This window comes from Silene latifolia, chromosome 1, assembly GCF_048544455.1.
Source record: "Silene latifolia isolate original U9 population chromosome 1, ASM4854445v1, whole genome shotgun sequence".
NCBI lineage: Eukaryota > Viridiplantae > Streptophyta > Magnoliopsida > Caryophyllales > Caryophyllaceae > Silene > Silene latifolia.
Genome location: NC_133526.1, coordinates 107,047,575 through 107,062,365, shown reverse-complemented (window position 1 = coordinate 107,062,365; position 14,791 = coordinate 107,047,575).

Sequence of the window (14,791 nt, the reverse complement as noted above, 5' to 3'; positions counted from 1 at the left end):
ACTTCTCACCTTTTTCTCTTAGTTTACATTACAAGATGGACCTTATAGATTGTTGTGTGGAGGACCATGCGAGTTCTACTTTCATCAAAGACCCTTTGGGAGCATTGGAGGCCTTGGAAGCAAGTGAGGCCAACGGTAAACATTGGGCATTGGAAGTAGATATCCTTCAGGCCGCTCTAGCCAACAAAGAGCCCACCTATGAGCAATCCATGAGGATAGATGGCATCCTAAAAGAATCATCACAACCCATCAAGGTGGAACAAGCAATGAGAGTAGAAAGTGTAATAGAGGTGAAAAGCGTAATGGAGGTAGAGAGTATTCCCAATGAACTGTCAAAGGTAGAAGTTGAGGTACAAACACCATCTTTAAAACCCCTTCCCCCAAATTTGAATTACGCTTACCTTGATGAGTCTAAAACAAAACTCCGTAATTGTCAATGAAAAACTTGATGAATGTCAATTAGAAAGTTTGCTTGGTGTGTTGAAAGAACATGAAAAGGCTATAGGTTATTGTCTAGATGACCTTAAGGGAATAAGCCCCGACTTTTGCATGCATAGGATTCATCTAGAGGAAGACCATAGACCCACCATTCAAGGACAAAGGAAACTAAATCCCCATATGCAAGAAATTGTAAAATCGGAGGTTATGAAATTTCTTGATGCGGGAATCATCTACCATATATCGGATTCCTTGTAGGTTAGCCCCGTTCAAGTGTTACTTAAGATATGAGGTACACGGTGGTGAAAAATAACAAGAACGAGCTAATCCCCAAAAGGAAGATAACCGGTTGGCGAATGTGTATTGATTATCGTAAGTTGAATTCCGCAACAAGAAAGGATCATTTCCCTCTCCCATTCATTGTTCAAATTCTTGAGAGGCTTGCTTCTAACAAATTCTTTTGTTACCTTGACGGGGGTATTCAGGATTCTTCCAAATACCGATACACCCGGATGACCAACACAAGACCACCTTCATATGCCCTTACCGAACATTTGCATATAGGAAAATGCCCTTTGGGCTATACAATGCTCCCGTCACATTTCAACGTTGTATGGTGAGTGTCTTTTCCGATTACTTAGAAACCATAATGGAAGTGTTTGTGAATGATTTTAGTGTTTATGGGAAAGACTTTGAGTCATGTTTGCATAATTTATATCTTGTCTTGCAAAAATGTGAAGATGTTAGCCTTGTTTTGAATTGGAAACAGTGCCATTTCATTGTCAATGAAGGCATCGTCTTGGGTCATTTGTTTTCGGAAAAGGGCATTAAGGTTGATAAAGTTAAAGTTGAGGTGATAGAGAAATTACCGCCACACGTGAATGTCAAAGGGGTGCGGAGTTTTCTCGGTCATGCGGGGTTTTACCGACGATTCATAAAAGATTTTTCCAAAATTGCAAAACCCCTCACTCAACTATTGCTTAAAGATGCCCCATTCCAATTTACTCACGAGTGTGTTGAGGCTTTTGATAGGATCAAAGAAGCTCTAATTTCGGCACCGATTATTCAACCGCCAAATTGGGAGTTACCTTTCGAGATAATGTGTAATGCAAGCAACTATGTCATTGGCGCGGTTCTTGGTCAATGGGTTTGGAAAGCTTTACAGGCCATATACTATATAAGCAAGACCCTTGATGCCACACAAGTCAACTATGATATCACGGAAAAGGAACTTCTTGATATTTTTTATGCTTTGGACAAGTTCCGTTCCTACCTACTTGGATCAAAGGTGATAGTGTTCTCGAACCACCGTGCTCTCAGACATCTCTTGGTGTAGAAAGAAGTGAAGCCACGCTTGTTGAGGTGGACATTATTGCTCCAAGAATTTGACTTAGAGATAAGAGACCAAAAAGGAGCTGAGAACGTAGTTGCGGATCACTTGTCAAGGATTCGGTTTGACAACAATGATGAAGATACACCGATCAATGATTCATTTCCCGATGATGTTTTAATGACCATCCACACACGACTCGAACAACACACAACACCATGGTTTGCCGATTTGCGAACTATATTATGGGAGGAGTTCTTCCTCATACTTGACTACAATCGACGAAAGAGATTCTTATTTGAAGTAAAAAGGAATTTTTGGGATGATCCCAATCTCTACAAAGCATGTAGTGATTGTCTTTACCGCAAGTGTGTGTCCCAATGGGAAGTTCAAGGAGTTTTGGAAGGTTGCCAATCATCCCCATATGGAGGACACCATGGAGCCAGAAGGACGGTTGCCAAAGTCCTACAATCGGGCTTCTATTGGCCCACTATGTTTGAAGATGCTAGAGAGTTTATCCTTCAATGTGATTCTTGCCAAAGAATCGGGAATATATGTTAGAGGAATGTGGTGCCACAATGAGGAATTTTGGAAGTTGAAATCTTTGATGTTTAGGGCATTGATTACCAAGGTCCCTTTGTCTCGTTCCAAGGCAACAAGTACATTCTAGTTGTTGTTGATTACATGTCAAAGCGGGTAGAAGCAATTGCTACTCCAACTGACAATGCAAAGACGGTGACCAAGCTCCTAAGAAAAGTGATCTTCTCAAGGTTTGGAGTTCCTAGAGCAATTATTAGTGATGGTGGAACACATTTCCATGAGAAGAAACTTGCATCTCTCTTGACAAAGTATGGTGTTCAACATAGAACCAGCTTGGTATACCATCCTCAAACAAGCGGTCAAGTCGAAGTTTCTAATAGAGAGATCAAGCAAATTCTTGAGAAGGTTGTTAACAAGACTCGTAAGGATTGGAGCATGAAACTTGATGACACTCTTTGGGCTTATAGGACGGCCTATAAGACTTCTATAGGAGCTTCACTTTACAAGCGAGTCTATGGAAAAGCTTGTCACTTTCCACTCGAATTGGAATACAAAGCTTTTTGGGCAATCAAAGCTCTCAATCTTGATCTCAAACTAAGTGGAGAGAAGAGGATTTTTCAAATTGAAGCATTGGAGGAGTTTCAGCTTCACTCATATGAGAATGGAAAGATCTAAAAAGAACGCACCAAATTGCTTCATGACAAGAGAATCAAGCAAAAGGCCTTGCACAAGGGAGACAAAGTCCTTCTATTCAACTCTCGATATCGGCTATTCCCTGGAAAGTTGAATTCACGATGGATGGGTCCCTTTGTGATCACAAATGTTCAAAAGTATGGAGACTTTCAGTTAATGTCGGGACATGGGAATCGGTTCGAAGTCAATGGTCAATGTATCAAGCCTTATTATGAAGGAGCCTTTTTAGAATAAGTTGAGGCCATCTGCCTTGAGCCTCTCCAACCATGATCTAGCATTAAAATAGAGGAGAGTTTGGTGGAGTCCTCCCTAAACCACCACTTGTAAATATACTAACCTAATTACTTGCTCTTAACTTCATTGCATTGTATTCTAATTCCTTGTTTTAAGTACAATTATTGACATGAGAGTAAGTGAGGGAGGGTTACTAATCAAGTTTGATGTATGAAGGATTTGAAACTCAAGTGTGGGGAAGCTTTTGCCTAGGCTAAGAGAGAGTCTATGTCACTCAATGAAGGAGGAAGAAACTATAGAAGAGCCAAAAGAAGGATCCCCCCGAGTTGGCCTCGACTCGTGGAAGTTGGAGCCAAGAGAGATTGAAATTTTTTATGCTGAAACGAAAATCAGGCGTCGTAGCATTAGGACGGGCGTATCACTCATAGGGACGCACGTCCCTATCTACTTGCCAAGAAGAATTTTTATGCTATTATAAAATTCGGGCATCCCAAGCCACATGACGGGCGTCCCAGTGCTCGAGATGGGCGGACCGACTTCTGATCGCGCGTCCCTCCCTGCGTATACAAAATTTTTCTAAAGCAGGAAACGCCCGGCTCCCTCAACGAACCGCGCGTCTCCCTCTTGTGCTACTCTTCTATTGCCTACGAAACTTTCTTTTCTTCTCCTCATTTCCACCACACATATCAAGACACATCAACTTCTCTCTTCTGGTTAACCTAAAACTCCCTCACAAGCACTCAAACTCACCAAACCTTATATCCAAATAAATCAACCTCTCTAAATTTTAGCTCAACCAAATCTAGGGTTTTCCACAAAGCAAAGAGATCTAATTTAGAAGGTTCGATTTAACTCTCACACAATCACAAACAAAGTATTTAACCCAAATCAAAATAAAAACACCAAGAAGGTTCATGACCAAGGAACAAAGAAGAACAATGATCATTGGAAGTTCTTCAACATCACATCTCAACACAAGGAGGAGAGAAAATGAAGAGATTATTGATCTTTCAAGACTTGATCGGTTTTCCCACATCAAATTCGTTAATGATGCACAAAGAGTTGTCTTCCACCGGCTTTTGGGTAAGAACATCCTTCCAACCAAATTTGTTTGTCATGATAAATTAAGAAAGCTAGGGATTTATCATCAAACCGAAGCATTGTTCGACTTGTTCGGACTTTCTACCATGTTTCATATGCATGAGCTTACATATAAATCACTAGTGCTTGAATTCTTAAGCTTCTTGAATATTTCTACCCTTAAGAACACCATATGCATAGAGTTCCAGTTGGAAAATGTCACGTGAATAATGATATTAGTTGAGTTTGCGGATATTTTGGGCTTAGATATATCAACCTCTCGAACATCCAAACCTAGAAATTATAGTGTAGAATCACTTTGGAGAGCCCTAATGGGCCATGATATGTCAAAGATTAAGGATTGTTCGGCCTCCTATATTCAAAACTCCATCATTTGATTCACTTACCGCTTTATCACGGGCACCCCACTTGCTCGACGTGACCTGGCCATTGTTAATGAGCTTGATCTTACCTTTATGGAATCTTACTTGCAAATCCAAGGTAAAAGTGGTTACCATTTCAATGCTCGTTTGGTACCACTTGAAAGATGGGCACGTTTTCGAAACGGATGTGATAATGGGATGAAGCATATTGTGAATGGAAGCTTAATAACAAGAATTACAAAGTGGTTTAACCCAAACTTAAACAATGATAACTCGTATGTGCATCTTTCGAGCAACACTAGGCTTAATTAAAGGCTTCTTTTCCAACAACACCATTGGATAGCCTATGAGTGATATGAAAGGAAGATAAAATGGTTGACAAAGGGAAGCGCCCCTCTAACCCTTCCAATGGAAGGTTTGACAAGAATTGCACCGAGAAGAGGGCCCCATTCCCGACTACCTTCCTACCTAGTGCCCGGAAACACAAGGCAACAGAACCAAGCCCCACCACTACTCAACAACAAGAGCATGAGAGCAAGAATGAAGGGGAGAACATCTTTATTCCTCTATACCCCTTCCCTTACCAACCTTACAATCACCCTAACCCGTTCATTCTTCCAAGGGATGACTTTGCCAAGGATTTACTTCAAGCTATGCATCGCCAACAATATGATGATAGGGTGGATGCCTACTATGCTCTATATCATAGTTTCCATCAAATGGCCCTCCAAGGGCGCATTAGTGAAGAAGGAATGCTTCCCTCTTGGGCTCAAGTAAATATACACTTTCCAAATTCAGCCCATGGGGATGATGGAGTAAGTGGCAATGGTGATGGAAGGGAGAAGGACAATGACACCATGGAGGTGAATAGCAATGGGGATGAGTTCATGGACTTCTACGAAAGTGATGAGTCTAGAGTGAATTGGAGCAATGAGCATGGAGGAGATGATGATGATAAGTGAAGAGTTCTTTGGCTGGGTGGAGCGGGCAAGAGGCACCCAACATGGCTTATGTTGAAAGATCATAGATCCATATTACACTCTCTAATAAAAATTAAATTATCTCATAATTTATCATTTAGGTGACCTATGTAACATGCATGCAAATATAAAAGCATGAAAATGAAAGTTTATGGAAAAACAATTTCCTTACATTGATTTTATGGTAAAATGGGCACAGACTAGTTCACCTTACTAGTTTGTTCTTGAGCTTATACCAAATGGATGATCCTCCTTATTAATCTTCAAAGAGAAGATCTCCTTCAAGATGCACCTAAGAACTTACCCAAAAATAATAACAAGTATTTAACTAGAACTTATTAAAATTATACCCTTGATATTATTTGTAATAATACAAACAAGTCTTAGTAATAAAATTTGTTTACTAACAATCTTAGTAAAGATGAATAATTATTTTAGAGAGATGATTGATTTTTGTTCACATGCAAAACATACAAAATGATGTAGTGTAGAAATGAACAAAGGATGGAGTATATAGGAAGGGAATGTGGCGGGTGGGGTGGAGTGTTGGAGTGGACAAATTGTCTTATATTATTTAATCTTACATCACATGCAAAATCTATATAAGATAAATTATCGTAGTATATAAAGTAAGGTGAAATTATTATGTGTGTAATCATCCACTGCTCTATTTTACACGGTCCACTTGCCCACTTACGGGTCCATATTGGTTCTTATATTTGTCGCACAAATACGTGTAATTTTATTTTAAACATCGTTTCATGTTTAAATACTTCCATAATTAATTCGTCCAATTCACTCCATAAATATACGTGTACCACTACACATATTATTTACGTACTAATATTAATCACATTAATCAATTAGTAACATTTTAGTGAATTAACAATTAATTAACTAAAACCCGTCTCCCAAAATTTATTATTCAATTATCACATAATTAAATAATAACTGCCGTTCCTCGAGTTCGCAACTCGAATTCTCTCTTAAAATAATTGACTACCTTTTAGTCTACAAATCAAGGGACTAAATAAATTGTATCTCATACAATTAATTAGTTGTCTATTGGGGTTCGTTCCTATAGGTATGATCGAATGGGGTCAGTTGATCACCGCCGTCTCACGACAATAACGTCAAACTATAGTCAGCCAACCGTTATCGATTTACGTTAATCAACTGACGAGGATCAAATAATTAAATATCTGGTGATATTCCATTAATGAGATTTATTATGTTAACGCACTATTGTGGAGGACACTAACTCCAACAATCTCTCACTTGTCTGACACAAGGTGTGCGCTACCAATTCTCTTGTCCGTTTAAATCTCCAACTCAATGCAACGTGTTTTTCAGGTCACACTTGCACACGAACATATCGCGAGTGGTTTTCTCGATCGGGAGTGTGACTACCTGACCGAAAAAATCTCTCACAGATTACTTCCGAGCGTGGCCACACATTTGTAGTCATTAACTCCTCGAGTGGCCTTGAGATATAGTTACCCAACGTGGGTGGACAATTCCTGTATGCCCTATCTATCCTATTGCACAATACAGATCACCATGACCTAGTAAATGCCCTTTTGGCCTCCTTTCACGGCACGACCTAGGACAAAAACCAAAGTCACCCGGAAACTGCACTTGCTCAGATAATAGTCTCCAGTCAAAAGAATCGACTCGTTAGAACATCTTAGAGATCCCCGCCACGACCAGGCGTCTATAATAGAACTTAGGGACTCTCTAAATGGTCACTGTCCGGCAAAGTGTCACACACTCTGCCTATGTAATCGACTAGTCATCACGTATGACCTTATGGTGTTAAACAACCATCAATCGACTTACAATCTAGTCACTCCGAGACGTCACCTCATTAAGTGACTAGGGACAAAATACAATGTTCATCTTGTTCACTTGAATAGTGTTCAACATTGTCTCCACAACTTATTTTAGATAAACAAGGTATTCAATGTTTTCAGTTAAACTGAATGATTGAGTTCTTAAAGAAACTCTAACAATGAATGCGATCATCACTTATGTAAATATCAATACTTTATCCAATATTTACATAACGATCTTTAGCAATTTAGGTATACTCCTCAATTCACATTGAGTTGACATAACCATCATGTCTACGTCTTTGGTTAGAGGATAAGCAACAGTTGCATCACTCTAATTTCCATTGCTATTTTCCTTTGTTCTATACAATCTTTTCATCACATAGAGCCTTTCTAAGTACATGTCTAAACAAGTTTTAGACTCTGGTTCTAAAGTCAGTGAAACACTCCCACTGTTTTCACAGTCTCTCGGGGAACGATATTCGGCTAACAGAACTACTCTAGTTCCATTAAAATCCGGATATCAATTATCTCTTTTACAACATCGGATGCTGTAATGTACTTAGCTTTCGTTCATGATTTGTACGTATAACACTTATACATACACATCCTTCATATGACATCTTTTATGTATGACTCCTCATACATTTTTGCTTTATACATGTATAACTTCTTATACACATATGTATAACTTCTTATACATATTATTCTTTATGCACAAAATTCATAAATTCCTCCAAACTACGAGAATAAATCCTCAGTGCTTCTCAAGTACTCAAGGATGCTCTTGATAATCATTTAGTGACACTCACTAGGAAATGATTGGTAATGACTTCTCATATTCTCAACATGATAAGTCCCGACGAGAGAAGCTTTTAGCATATTTAATAGATCATGCAGCGGAAGCACAAGAGATCATATTAATTGTTCAACAACTTGAACAAGTCAAGAATCTTATCACATAAGTCTCTTGACTATAATGCTAATATCCATGGAGATCTATTCTTTTAGATCCGGATATTTAATATGCGCCATGCTTCTCTCAAATATTCACCCGAGAATATTTCTAGTCACTAATATGTCAAACACATATTTAGACTAAGAAACATCACCTTAGCTACATTTCTAGTCACTAATATGTCAAGCACATACTTGGACTAAGAAACTCACTTTAGCTCCCACTAAACTCCATGTATCATCATGGTACCTCGACACTCGAGTAATACCATTTTGATAGACTACACGATTGAACCCAAAGTTCCAACTCTTTGACGTATATAGATCACAAAAGGGATCTTTCAAGCATGCTAGGCTTCTTTGCGTTGACAACATCAACAAAAATTCTCCCTTCATAAGATACATTCAAGGAGAAAGTTTCGTTATCCTTTTGCCTAAACTCACCCTCATGAGAGGCTATATTGCTAAGACCATACAAATTGATAAAGGCATTTGGGTTGTCATAAACAAGCCCAAAATTTTAAACATCTTATGTAACCTTTACGACAAGATCAAGGTAACCAACCAAAGTATTCACCTTAAATCCAGTCTTGAAAACATCTCGTGTTTCCTTCCTTATCACATCGTGTGCAAGGAGATCAATTCGAATTGCATGGTGACACGCCATCACATAGAGTTCATACTATAGAAAAGCCTTTGATGAGGGTTTAAGATTCGTCACTTTTGAAAAGTAACGCAATATTATCGCAAAATTATCTCTTTATAACCACTGAGCCACAATAAAGAACGACTTCTTGCATTGTACTCACCACTGAGCCTCAATAAAGAACGTCTTCTTGCATTGTACTCAGTTTGTGGGTCTTGGACTTTCGTAAGTTCAAAATTTCTCCCACTCTATCTTCCAGAAAATGGAAATCTTTCTGGAAAGACAGTATTATGAGCCACAAACTATTTGTTCTCGTTTTGGAGGAGTAAAAACCAAGTGGTTCAATTTTGGATAACCCTCATAAATACAAAAATTGGTTATGAACATAAACATTTATGATCCCAAATGTATAAAAAGACAAGTTAGGGACTCTCCCTATCCATATCTCATATGGAGTCATTTAGGCTATTATAGTCGGGTTTTAAACTTTTAGTGAGAAAATAGCTTACAAAAATTGCGAAAAACTTCAAACTATATCTCATAAAGTTCGGTTTATATACTTGACTACACCATACTCTATGGTGTCCCAAGGAGAAGATATTATGTGAACTGGTTCACAATCTTCCTAGTGATTATTAAGGTCATTACTTGATATTACCCATTTGATCTTCAAAGTCATTACTTTGAAACTTCCGATGAACATCTTGATCTTGACGTGCTTTTGGTTTACTACTTCATTTTGAAAATATTCCACGTTTCAAAAATCACTTTTATGTCTTATTAAATAGATACGAGGTTTTCATATCTGCTTAACAATACGGTAAAAGTAACCAAGTATGTATATTACCAACTATCGGCCTTACACATCCGTATGTATATGGTCAATCACCTCACTATTGTGTTTCTTTTCTACAAAAGAAAACATAATACATGCACACATACCATAACACTCACAATCAAATGGTTGTTCAATGTGCTTTTCGTTTACTCGTTTGAAACGAATTTACTTGAGACTTTAAAATCTACTAGATAGTATAATATTTAGTTTTCGTGAAGAATGTAAAATTCCTCTAACTTGAGTGGTCTAAACCAACCACCAAGTTATCATAGGAGTAGGTACAACCTTTTGTTTTAAATCACATAAGTGATGCCTTCTATGTATAATTATAGATGATTACATTCTTTTAAAACCAAATTTAGGTACATTTGTCCCCATCGAAATCATTGTTACTCTTCGATACAAAAATGTCCTATGCTAGACGTCTTACGTTTTATCAATTCATGTAAATTTCTTTACAAAGAAATGATCCATACTTGATATCTCATACCAAGATAGTGGAACTAGCCTATCCTTTTGAGTAGACGTCTCTTTCAACACTGTCCTATCGCATACATCCAGGGTTACTTCTTGTTAACTCCCACTCACTTTCACATTCCTTTTTGCTTCAACAAGTAAAGATGGATCTTATGAAGACCTCTCTTCATGTCATTCGTGATATTTTATACACTTAGTATGAGTGAATTACTATAAAGTGAGTGCAACATGTGGCAAAATCTCAACTTCTTGCGAACTTGGACTACCTAACCGTTCAATTGTTATCATATGCCTAAACTCTTTAGCGCATAAACAATCGATTTGGCCTTTCTCGAATTGAGCCATTTGACGGTATCATATTGGAGTGTTCTTTGTGTTTTTGAAAACTCTTTTCGCAAACTTTTGAATTACTCTTGAGTAATTAAAACTAATATGTCATCTTCATGTCGGAGGTGTCACTTCTGAAATCAAGACTCTCTTGATAAAATGTGACTTCATTTTAAACTCGTAATATGAGTTTGCAACATGAAACCCCTTTTAATATGTATGGACGTTAATTAAGTTGTGTAATAACCGCAAAAATCGTTGTAAGCTTATGTAGGTGAATTGGTAAATCATGTTACCAATTATTAATTCCTTCAAAGAAACTGCTTCCTATGAAAAAACGAAACGAGTATAATAATAAATAGAGGATGAAAGGATGATGAAGTGCGCGATGTGATAGTAAATACGTTAAAGAACAAAATAGGAAAAATTAACATTCAATGTTTTTTAAAAATACTTGTGAAAACATGTTCAACAAGTTTTAACATTTATATAATGATCTCCCACTAAATTAAATAAATGATTCCAAGACCCAAATATTAAACAAAAATGAGCATCGCTTGGGCGAAACATCCCATAATTGTGTAAATTCGGTAAGTCACGTTGACTAATTCTACCTCTAGAACTCTTGGTCGACGAATTTCCTTAAATCCATCAACTAGCCCCGGAACACAAGACCGTCTTATATCACGTTGAGTCCAAGCAATTTTGGCGTGTGATAACCGCTTACCATCCTACTTACTCAAGGTAAAAAGAGAACACCCCGCTTGGACGAGCGTGGCTCTAATGAACAAGAGATTCATAGGTGTTACTAATTGGTAAGGCTAATCTCAATTGTAGTTATGTGAGAGATCTTGTCAATTTAGTCATAAATTCCTTATAAGTGAATTAATTCGGTGAATGTAAATGACGTGAATTGACAACCGCGAAAATAAAATGCATGTGAAAGGCGATTTTGGCATGCGCGAAAATAAAACAAGCAAACAAGTAAGCATATGAAAAAATCCTAGTATGGCCACCTAGTTAATAAAAACTAGCCTATTACATTTCGGAAACCAACTCCTTGGTCCCTTGCCTCTTCATTCCATAAGTGGCTTCTTCTTGTGGGATTTGGAACATCTTCCAAAAATAGACTCCGTCTCGATGTAATCCGTCTTTTGGAAACGCCGGTAAAAATAACTATTACAATTGAATTACATAGCTATTCCTATTATACATTAATTAATAAAATAAATAAAACGATTAATTAATTACAAACCGACGATACGAGATCGTATTTAATTACAAACAAATCGATATTCCCATTCATTTCGGGTAATAACGATTAAAATTAACTAGGCCATACTAGGTACAACAAGATAAATACATTAAATAAATGACAATCATTCATTCAACTTAAATAAATATGCTTTAAATGCTGTAAAATGATGCCAAAATCGCCCTATCTATCAATCTTTGGTATTCATCTCAGTTTTTGTGGATTTAATCGATTTTTAACATGTAAAAATCAATAATCAACTCTTAAATCTCATTTAAGTCCAAACTAATTGTCCAAACTGTTTTGAACCTCAAAATTAGTCCTCACTAATTTTATGATAAATAATTAGTTTGATTTGTTGATATTTTGCTAATTTAATCGATAAAATCATAATATTTAAGTAAAAATCCAAAATAATTGAAAAATTACCCAAAAAATTGAAACAAAAAATTTTAGTATTCTGGAACACTCCCAAGAACACCAAAATGTCAGAAAAATTGCCCAAAAATTCCGGATAAATTTTATGAAGAAAAAGATCGATATTTATCGGTTTTTAACCACTAAAACCAATAAACATCAAAACAAGGTGAAAACACAAATTAAAATAACATTTAAATAATATTTTTAAATGTACATAAATTTATCATGGGCAGAATCAATTGTTTCGAAATTATGATTAATTAATTTCACTTTTATCGACTTTTATCTCATAAAATCAATAAACATGCAAAAAATTTGAACCAACCTTCAACCTTTTGCATACAATCAGTAGAAAACATGCATGAAATACCATAAAAAATCCATATACCGAATCAACTTTTAACTATTTTTAGTCAATTTTTAACTAAAATACGGCATTTTGACTCGGTTTTCCACCAAAAATCATTAAAAATAGCAAAATAACTTCAAAAATCACCAAACTTAACCACAAAGCTTTTAAGATCAATAGGTATGCATGACCCAAAAATTTCGTGCTAAAACCTCTTCTAACACAATTTTTGAGTTTTTATAAATTATCTCATAATTCATTAAAATGCTTAAAATCAACATGCAAATTACAAGCCTAAGCTCTGATACCACATGAAAGATCATAGATCCATATTAGACTCTCTAATAAAAATTAAATTATCTCATAATTTATCATTTAGGTGATCTATGTAACATGCATGCAAATATAAAAGCATGAAAATGAATGTTTAAGGAAAAACAATTTCCTTACATTGATTTTATGGTAAAATGGGCACAAACTAGTTCACCTTACTAGTTTGTTCTTGAGCTTATACCAAATAGATGATTCTCCTTACTAATCTTCAAAGAGAAGATCTCCTTCAAGATGCACCCAAGAACTTACAAAAAAATAATGACAAGTATTTAACTAGAACTTATTAAAATTATACCCTTGATATTATTTGTAATATTACTAACAAGTCTTAGTAATAAAATTTGTTTACTAACAATCTTAGTAAAGATGAATAATTATTTTAGAGAGATGATTAATTTTTGTTCACATGCAAAACATACAAAATGATGTAGTGTAGAAATGAACAAAGGATGGAGTATATAGGAAGGGAAAGTGGCGGGTAGGGTGGAGTGTTGGAGTGGACAAATTGTCTTATATTATTTAATCTTACATCACATGCAAAATCTATATAAGATAAATTATGGTAGTATATAAAGTAACTTGATTATGTGTGTAATCATCCACTACTCTATTTTACACGGTCCACTTGCCCACTTACGGGTCCATATTGGTTCTTATATTTATCGCACAAATACGTGTAATTTTATTTTAAACATCGTTTCATGTTTAAATACTTCCATAATTAATTCGTCCAAATCACTCCATAAATATACGTGTACCACTACACATATTATTTACTAATATTAATCACATTAATCAATTACTACAATTTTAGTGAATTAACAATTAATTAACTAAAACCCGTCTCCCAAAATATATTATTCAATTATCACATAATAAAATAATAACTGCCGTTTCTCGAGTTCGCAACTCGAATTCTTTCTTAAAATAATTGACTAAACTTTTAGTCTACAAATCAAGGGACTAAATAAATTGTATCTCATACAATTAATTAGTTATCTATTGGGGTTCGTTTCTATAGGTGTGACCGAAAGGGGTCAGTTGATCACCGCCGTCTCACGACAATAACGTCAAACTCTAGTCAGCCAACCGTTATCGATTTACGTTAATCAACTGACGAGGATCAAATAATTAAATATCTGATGTGATCCATTAATGAGATTTATTATGTTAACGCACTATTGTGGAGGACACTAACTCCAACATATGTGAGATTCTTCTTCCTCATCTCTTTGTCAAAATTTGATATGTATTATAATTTGACTTGCATAGTTATTGTTGTTTTGCCTTTTTGCCTAGTAAAGTGTCCTAGCACCACCAAAGGACTTTTTCCACCTTAGCCACATCGAGTTGATGACAATTTTTGTTCCCACTAGAAAAATCCAAAATGACTTTTTGCATAGAATTGCATGCATGGCCTTGTGGCCAAACTTCCCCCATAAATATAACCACTTTGGGGAAGTTTAGTCAGAACCATCCCGAGTTAATCTAAATTAGCTCTATGAACAATACAAAGCATGCATCACTTAGACTAGTTTAGCTTGCATCATTTGTAAAATATTTCATGTAGCATGCATTTAGTGTAAATTCATGCATTTCATGTCATTGCATTTGCACAATTCCCTATTGGTTTATCCATTGGGGACAATGTCCATTCTAAGTGTGGGGATGGGGAATTC